The 8,561-nt window shown below is 44.1% G+C and overlaps 1 long non-coding RNA gene across 1 annotated transcript; it reads left to right on the top strand.

The window, feature by feature from the left end:
* The first annotated feature begins 5,334 nt into the window (after positions 1 to 5,334).
* Positions 5,335 to 7,636, top strand: LOC124003651. Its single transcript, XR_006833261.1, has 3 exons — positions 5,335 to 6,906; positions 7,036 to 7,108; positions 7,311 to 7,636. It is a non-coding gene; the product is annotated as an uncharacterized LOC124003651 (long non-coding RNA).
* The last annotated feature ends 925 nt before the right edge of the window (positions 7,637 to 8,561 follow it).

The following is an 8,561-nucleotide window of genomic DNA, read 5'->3' as shown; positions in this document are numbered from 1 at the left end:
GACGGGCTGCGGCGTTCTGGATGAGTTGTAGGGGTTTAATGGCACAGGCAGGGAGCCCAGCCAACAGCGAGTTGCAGTAATCCAGACGGGAGATGACAAGTGCCTGGATTAGGACCTGCGCCGCTTCCTGTGTGAGGCAGGGTCGTACTCTGCGGATGTTGTAGAGCATGAACCTACAGGAACGGGCCACCGCCTTGATGTTAGTTGAGAACGACAGTTTGTTGTCCAGGATCACGCCAAGGTTCTTAGCGCTCTGGGAGGAGGACACAATGGAGTTGTCAACCGTGATGGCGAGATCATGGAACGGGCAGTCCTTCCCCGGGAGGAAGAGCAGCTCCGTCTTGCCGAAGTTCAGCTTGAGGTGGTGATCCGTCATCCACACTGATATGTCTGCCAGACATGCAGAGATGCGATTCGCCACCTGGTCATCAGAAGGGGGAAAGGACAAGATTAATTGTGTGTCGTCTGCATAGCAATGATAGGAGAGACCATGTGAGGTTATGACAGAGCCAAGTGACTTGGTGTATAGCGAGAATAGGAGAGGGCCTAGAACAGAGCCCTGGGGGACACCAGTGGTGAGAGCGCGTGGTGAGGAGACAGATTCTCGCCACGCCGCCTGGTAGGAGCGACCTGTCAGGTAGGACGCAATCCAAGCGTGGGCCGCGCCGGAGATGCCCAACTCGGAGAGGGTGGAGAGGAGGATCTGATGGTTCACAGTATCGAAGGCAGCCGATAGGTCTAGAAGGATGAGAGCAGAGGAGAGAGAGTTAGCTTTAGCGGTGCGGAGCGCCTCCGTGATACAGAGAAGAGCAGTCTCAGTTGAATGACTAGTCTTGAAACCTGACTGATTTGGATCAAGAAGGTCATTCTGAGAGAGATAGCGGGAGAGCTGACCAAGGACGGCACGTTCAAGAGTTTTGGAGAGAAAAGAAAGAAGGGATACTGGTCTGTAGTTGTTGACATCGGAGGGATCGAGTGTAGGTTTTTTCAGAAGGGGTGCAACTCTCGCTCTCTTGAAGACTGAAGGGACGTAGCCAGCGGTCAGGGATAAGTTGATGAGCGAGGTGAGGTAAGGCAGAAGGTCTCCGGAAATGGTCTGGAGAAGAGAGGAGGGGATAGGGTCGAGCGGGCAGGTTGTTGGGCGGCCGGCCGTCACAAGACGCGAGATTTCATCTGGAGAGAGAGGGGAGAAAGAGGTCAGAGCACAGGGTAGGGCAGTGTGAGCAGAACCAGCGGTGTTGTTTGACTTAGCAAACGAGGATCGGATGTCGTCGATCTTCTTTTCAAAATGGTTGACGAAGTCATCTGCAGAGAGGGGGGGGGAGGAGGATTCAGGAGGGAGGAGAATGTGGCAAAGAGCTTCCTAGGGTTAGAGGCAGATGCTTGGAATTTAGCGTGGTAGAAAGTGGCTTTAGCAGCAGAGACAGAGGAGGAAAATGTAGAGAGGAGGGAGTGAAAGGATGCCAGGTCCGCAGGGAGGCGAGTTTTCCTCCATTTCCGCTCGGCCTTCCGGAGCCCTGTTCTGTGAGCTCGCATTGAGTCGTCAAGCCACGGAGCGGGAGGGGAGGACCGAGCCGGCCTGGAAGATAGGGGACATAGAGAGTCAAAGGATGCAGAAAGGGAGGAGAGGAGGGCTGAGGAGGCAGAATCAGGAGATAGGTTGGAGAAGGTTTGAGCAGAGGGAAGAGATGATAGGATGGAAGAGGAGAGAGTAGCGGGGGAGAGAGAGCGAAGGTTGGGACGGCGCGATACCATCCGAGTAGGGGCAGTGTGGGAAGTGTTGGATGAGAGCGAGAGGGAAAAGGATACAAGGTAGTGGTCGGAGACTTGGAGGGGAGTTGCAATGAGGTTAGTGGAAGAACAGCATCTAGTAAAGATGAGGTCGAGCGTATTGCCTGCCTTGTGAGTAGGGGGGAAGGTGAGAGGGTGAGGTCAAAAGAGGAGAGGAGTGGAAAGAAGGAGGCAGAGAGGAATGAGTCAAAGGTAGACGTGGGGAGGTTAAAGTCGCCCAGAACTGTGAGAGGTGAGCCGTCCTCAGGAAAGGAGCTTATCAAGGCATCAAGCTCATTGATGAACTCTCCGAGGGGACCTGGAGGGCGATAAATGATAAGGATGTTAAGCTTGAAAGGGCTGGTAACTGTGACAGCATGAAATTCAAAGGAGGCGATAGACAGATGGGTAAGGGGAGAAAGAGAGAATGACCACATGGGAGAGATAAGGATCCCTATGCCACCACCCCGCTGACCAGAAGCTCTCGGGGTGTGCGAGAACACGTGGGCGGACGAAGAGAGAGCAGTAGGAGTAGCAGTGTTATCTGTGGTGATCCATGTTTCTGTCAGTGCCAAGAAGTCGAGGGACTGGAGGGAGGCATAGGCTGAGATGAACTCTGCCTTGTTGGCTGCAGATCGGCAGTTCCAGAGGCTACCGGAGACCTGGAACTCCACGTGGGTCGTGCGCGCTGGGACCACCAGATTAGGGTGGCAGCGGCCACGCGGTGTGGAGCGTTTGTATGGTCTGTGCAGAGAGGAGAGAACAGGGATAGACAGACACATAGTTGACAGGCTACAGAAGAGGCTACGCTAATGCAAGGAGATTGGAATGACAAGTGGACTACACGTCTCGAATGTTCAGAAAGTTAAGCTTACGTAGCAAGAATCTTATTGACTAAAATTATTTAAAATGATACAGTACTGCTGAAGTAGGCTAGCTGGCAGTGGCTGCGTTGTTGACTTTGTAGGCTAGCTGACAGTGGCTGCGTTGTTGACACTACACTAATCAAGTCGTTCCGTTGAGTGTAGTAGTTTCTACAGTGCTGCTATTCGGGGCTAGCTGGCTAGCTAGCAGTGTTGATTACGTTACGTTGCGTTAAAAGAACGACAATAGCTGGCTAGCTAACCTAGAAAATCGCTCTAGACTACACAATTATCTTTGATACACAGACGGCTATGTAGCTAGCTATGTAGCTAGCTACGATCAAACAAATCAAACCGTTGTGCTGTAATGAAATGAAATGAAAAATGTGATACTACCTGTGGAGCGAAGCGGAATGCGACCGGGTTGTTGAGTGCAGAAGTTCTATTCAGTAGACGTTGGCTAGCTGTTGGCTAGCTAGCAGTGTCTCCTACGTTAAGGACGACAAATAGCTGGCTAGCTAACCTCGGTAAATTAAGATAATCACTCTAAGACTACACGCTCTAAACTACACAATTATCTTGGATACGAAGACCGCAAAGACAACTATGTAGCTAGCTAACACTACACTAATCAAGTCGTTCAGTTGAGTGTAATAGTTTCTACAGTGCTGCTATTCGGTAGACGGTGGACGTTTGCTAGCTGGCTAGCTGCTGGGCAGATAGCAGTGTAGACTACGTTAGGACGACGAAATACGAAGTTGCAATAGAAGTGCTGACTGTTTCACTTTGTTCTCTTTCTTTTCCTTTTTCTTCTGTCCTTTTGTCCTTATTTTGTCTTCCTTTCTTCTGTTAACTAGATATTTTTTGTTGTTATTCTTTGTAAGCTAGCTAGCTTCTTCCAGGAGAGTCCCTAGCAACTGCTTAGCAACAAGTAAACAATTCTGCTAGCAATTCACCTAGCTAAGATAACTGTACAATTTTATGAAAAAAATAGTTAATTTTTCAAAAGCCTGTCTTGTTTAGTTTGTTCCTTGTTTTGTCTTCTATTGAGTCTTGCAGTTTTCTCTTGATTTTTTCGATGTACTTCACTCTAAAAAAAACATTTAAATCTCATTAAATACAGGAGCTCATACATAAAGTTGCATTACAAAAGTATTTCGAAGTGTTTTGTGAAAGTTTATCGTCAACTTTTTTTATTTTAAAAAATGAGTTATGACGCTATTTATTTTCCGTTTATCACACAGTCTTCATAGATCGATATCTAGGCTATATATGGACCGATTTAAATCGGGAAAAAAAGACCCAATAGTGATTATGGGACATCTAGGAGTGCCAACAAAGAGGCTGGTCAAAGGTAATGAATGCTTTATATTTTATTTGTGCGGTTTGTGTAGCGCCGACTATGCAAATTATTTTGTTTACGTCCCCTGCGGGTCTTTTGGGGTGTTACATGCTATCAGATAATAGCTTCTCATGCTTTCGCCGAAAAGCATTTTAAAAATCTGACTTGTTGCCTGGATTCACGAGTGTAGCTTTAATTCAATACCCTGCATGTGTATTTTAATGAACGTTTTGAGTTTAACTAGTACTGTTAGCATTTAGCGTAGCGCATTTGCATTTCCAGATGTCTAGATGGGACGCCTGCGTGTCAGGTAGGAGCAAGAGGTTAACTGACTTGCCTAGTTAAATAAAGGTGTAAAATGTACATGCATACAGTGGGGCAAAAAAGTATTTAGTCAGCCACCAATTGTGCAGGTTCTCCCACTTAAAAAGATGAGGCCTGTAATTTTCATCATAGGTACACTTCAACTATGACAGACAAAATGAGAGAAAAAAATCCAGAAAATCACGTGATTTTTTAAATGAATTTATTTGCAAATTATGGTGGCAAATAAGTATTTGGCCACCTACAAACAAGCAAGATTTTCTGGCTCTCACAGACCTGTAACTTCTTCTTTAAGAGGCTCCTCTGTCCTCCACTCGTTACCTGTATTAATAGCACCTGTTTGAACTTGTTATCAGTATAAAAAACACGTGTCCACAACCTCAAACAGTCACACTACAAACTCTACTATGGCCAAGACTAAAGAGCTGTCAAAGGACACCAAAAACAAAATTTTAGACCTGCACCAGGCTGGGAAGACTGAATCTGCAATAGGTAAGCAGCTTGGTTTGAAGAAATCAACTGTGGGAGAAATTATTAGGAAATGGAAGACATACAAGACCACTGATAATCTCCCTCAATCTGGGGCTCCATGCAAGATTTCACCCGTGGGGTCAAAATGATCACAAGAACGGTGTGCAAACATCCCAGAACCACACGGGGGGTCCTAGTGAATGACCTGCAGAGAGCTGGGACCAAAGTAACAAAGCCTACCATCAGTAACACACTATGCCGCCAGGGACTCAGATCCTGCAGTGCCAGACGTGTCCCCTTGCTTAAGCCAGTACATGTCCAGGCCCGTCTGAAGTTTGCTAGAGAGCATTTGGATGATCCAGAAGAAGATTGGGAGAATATTACTTTTTGGTTAAAAACTCAACTCGTCGTGTTTGGAGGACAAACAATGCTGATTTGCATCCAAAGAACACCATACCTACCTTGAAGCATGGGGGTGGAAACATCATGCGTTGGGGCTGTTTTTCTGCAAAGGTACCAGGACTACTGATCCGTGTAAAGGAAAGAATGAATGGGGCCATGTATCGTGAGATTTTGAGTGAAAACCTCCTTCCATCAGCAAGGGCATTGAAGATGAAACCTGGCTGGGTCTTTCAGCATGACAATGATCCCAAACACACCGCCCGTGCAACGAAGGAGTGGCTTCGTAAGACTCATTTCAAGGTCCCGGAATGGCCTAGCCTGTCTTCAGATCTCAACCTCATAGAAAATCTTTGGAGGGAGTTGAAAGTCAGTTGCCAAGCAACAGCCCCAAAACATCACTGCTCTAGAGGAGATCTGCATGGAGGAATGGGCCAAAATACCAGCAACAGTGTGTGAACCTTGTGAAGTTTTACAGAAAACGTTTGACCCCTATCATTGCCAACAAAGGGTATTTAAAGGTCAAAAACATATATTTGTTGCGAGTTGAAAAGGGGGGTTTTTCACACCTAGCTCTTCTATTAGACAATTATTTCGTAAAGGTTGAATATCGTCTATTGTTCAGCTAATAGCCCATCCTAGAAACATTGTTTCTAGAATTCACATCCTGCTACAGTACGCTTGTGAAAAATAAAATGCCGCCAGCTGTCAATGCATATCTAAGGGGCTTTTATATAATTAATATGCGGGCTTAATAGTAATAATAATACTTTTCCCCCTTTCCACTTGTTAAAGCCTGGATTGTTACTCCCATCTCGTTCCTTGCCTTTTTCCACGTGTCATTCTCCGCCTGAGTGGCTCGCTTGTGGGCGTGTTGGCAGGATATGGCAGCATCTTCGGTTGTGCGTCAAGAAGTCTACTTAGCAAGTTTCTATGAAGTCTAGTTATTCACAGGCAAATATTAAATTGCTCTAAACCTCTCTGGTACAAACAAACACTTTGCTGCCCTGTTTTCAATCGTCCACATGGCTGGGAGAACCCATTCAGGTAATAAATACATTTTGAAAATGTAAAAAAAAAATATATTATTAGTTAGAGTAACTAGCTACAGTGCATTTTAACTCAAATGAGCTGCTAATGTAGCTAGCTGGTTTACATACGGCATAAATGGCTAGCTAAGATTTGACCAGCTACCCAACTTAATTTTAGCTAGCTATCTTGATATATTTAACATGGTAAAATACATCTGTAGGTAGCTAGCTAACAGCCCAGGACGGTGAAAGGATAGCAGGCCCAGCTGTGGGAGAGCATGCTATTCTGGATAGAAAAGGGTACTTTTGTGTAGTTCCAGTCCTTAGAAGTGAGGATAGAGAAAATCATATTCAGTGCTGTCTAATTTTTTTTTTTGTCATCTGATAGAGAGAGCTGTGAAAGCCTGTTTGCAGATGAAGAGTCCCAATGAAGAGCAGCTGAATCAAGTGACCATGTCATTATCAAGCTTCAAGTGGTTTTTATGTATTCATTTGTGATGCTATCCTTGATATGATCCTGCTATTGTCACATGCTAGTCATGTATCTATCCAATGTTATCATGATTTGTTATAAGGAATATTATACTTTAGTAATTCACAATGATCTGGTAATGTAAAAGTCTAATGAGATTATTTTCTATTGTTTGTCCTCGTGTGCCTGTTTTTCAGCATAAAGTACTCTGTAGCCAAGTAGTGTGGACACCAGGTGAGACTACACACACACACACACACACACACACACACACAGATTCCTGTTGAACACGGTCTCTTTAACTACCTTATTTTTCTCCAATAACGATCTCTCCTTCATCCTTCTCCTCCCTAAATCCTCTAGCTTATATCAGCTGTGTTGGTGAACCTCTCCCGCATCTGAACTGGCTGACACAGAGGGAACAGCATGATCATAGGTGAGAAGTCACTTGGTTGGATCAACAGGAAGTATTATCAAAGAGATACTTTACATTGAAATACAGACAGATGTAGTAGTCCCAGAGTTAATGATCCAAGGTCAGTTTTGCATTTCACCTCCTGATAATTATCATGACCCTGTTAGACTAAAAAAAACAGGCTTGATCATGCTCTCTCTCTCTGTCCGTCTCTCGCCTGCAGGTATGTTTTGATGTGAGAGAGGAAGCCAGTCCCGTCATCGCCACCTCACCCACTCTTAAGATAACTTTCGGGCCGACTGGGGGCCCAAGGCTGGTTTAGGAGACACTATGTAATTGTGATGAACTGAGAGAATATTAGTGTAGCACTGTAATTCATTAATTATCTGCGGTCTTCCCTGCTCCTCTGTTCTTATCTCTTTTTGCCTTTGTCTTCTACACCTCTCTCCCCACCTCTTTGTTCCTCTTTTTTTATAATGCACATGTGCATTGAAGTACAGATTGAACTTGTATTTATAATATTTATAATGCAAGTATTATGCATTTATAACACCTGGATAATGAACTTTCAATAAAGTGTTTCACATTCTCCACTGGTTGAAATTAAGTATCTCATTCAAGTACTATCCTGTGTCCTCAGATTAATGTAGATGAAGGGAGTTAGATATGCATAGGAAGTGTAGTGTACAGTTTTTTTCCTGTATATATGAATGACAAATCAGCCTTTACTTAAATCATGTTTCTAGTCTATTGCGTAGTTACAATGTGTAAACATTGATGTCCCAGGAGCAGGAGTGGTAAAAACTGTTCAAGTGTAAAATTGTAATACATATATGCAGACACAGCATAATTCAAAGAATGGAACCGCACCTTTATTTGCCAAGGGTGAGTACATGATCAGTGAATATATTCAATGTACAGGCTACAATGTGTGGTAAAAAACTACATGTAAATAGGACTTGCATCCTTGGCATAATACATTTATTATTTTCTACTCAATCATAGGCTTCATTAATGCCATTCAGACTTGGAGTTGGTACAACAGCTATGATAGCTGAGGTTCATAGGTTCTGAACTAATATTCTTACCAAACGTTTTAGGGTCCATACATAGATTGGCTACATACTGTAACTAACTACACATCCATAGGCATACAGTTATTTGTATCCTCCACGACACAATAAGCAAGTAAATAGTTAGCTAGCTACGTTACTTCAGCTGCATTGCAAGGCAAGCTTACACAATCGTACATTCAATTTGCAGTAAATGCTTTACCTAGCTAGATTCTTTTACATCCACTGTTTCACAAGACGACAGCCTGGTTTTCTCAGGTGTCCCTAAAACATTAAACACAAATTACAATTTCATACTCATGTCATAACACTAGCTAACACTAGCTAGCTGGCTAATGTTAGCTAGTCAGCTAACTTGCTAAATAGCGTTTTTTTTTTTTTTTTTTCATGAATTAACTTTG

Source organism: Oncorhynchus gorbuscha, linkage group LG18, assembly GCF_021184085.1.
Source record: "Oncorhynchus gorbuscha isolate QuinsamMale2020 ecotype Even-year linkage group LG18, OgorEven_v1.0, whole genome shotgun sequence".
Classification (NCBI taxonomy): domain Eukaryota; kingdom Metazoa; phylum Chordata; class Actinopteri; order Salmoniformes; family Salmonidae; genus Oncorhynchus; species Oncorhynchus gorbuscha.
The sequence above is the reverse complement of the archived record's forward strand: the minus strand, read 5'-3'. Positions and strand labels throughout refer to the sequence as shown.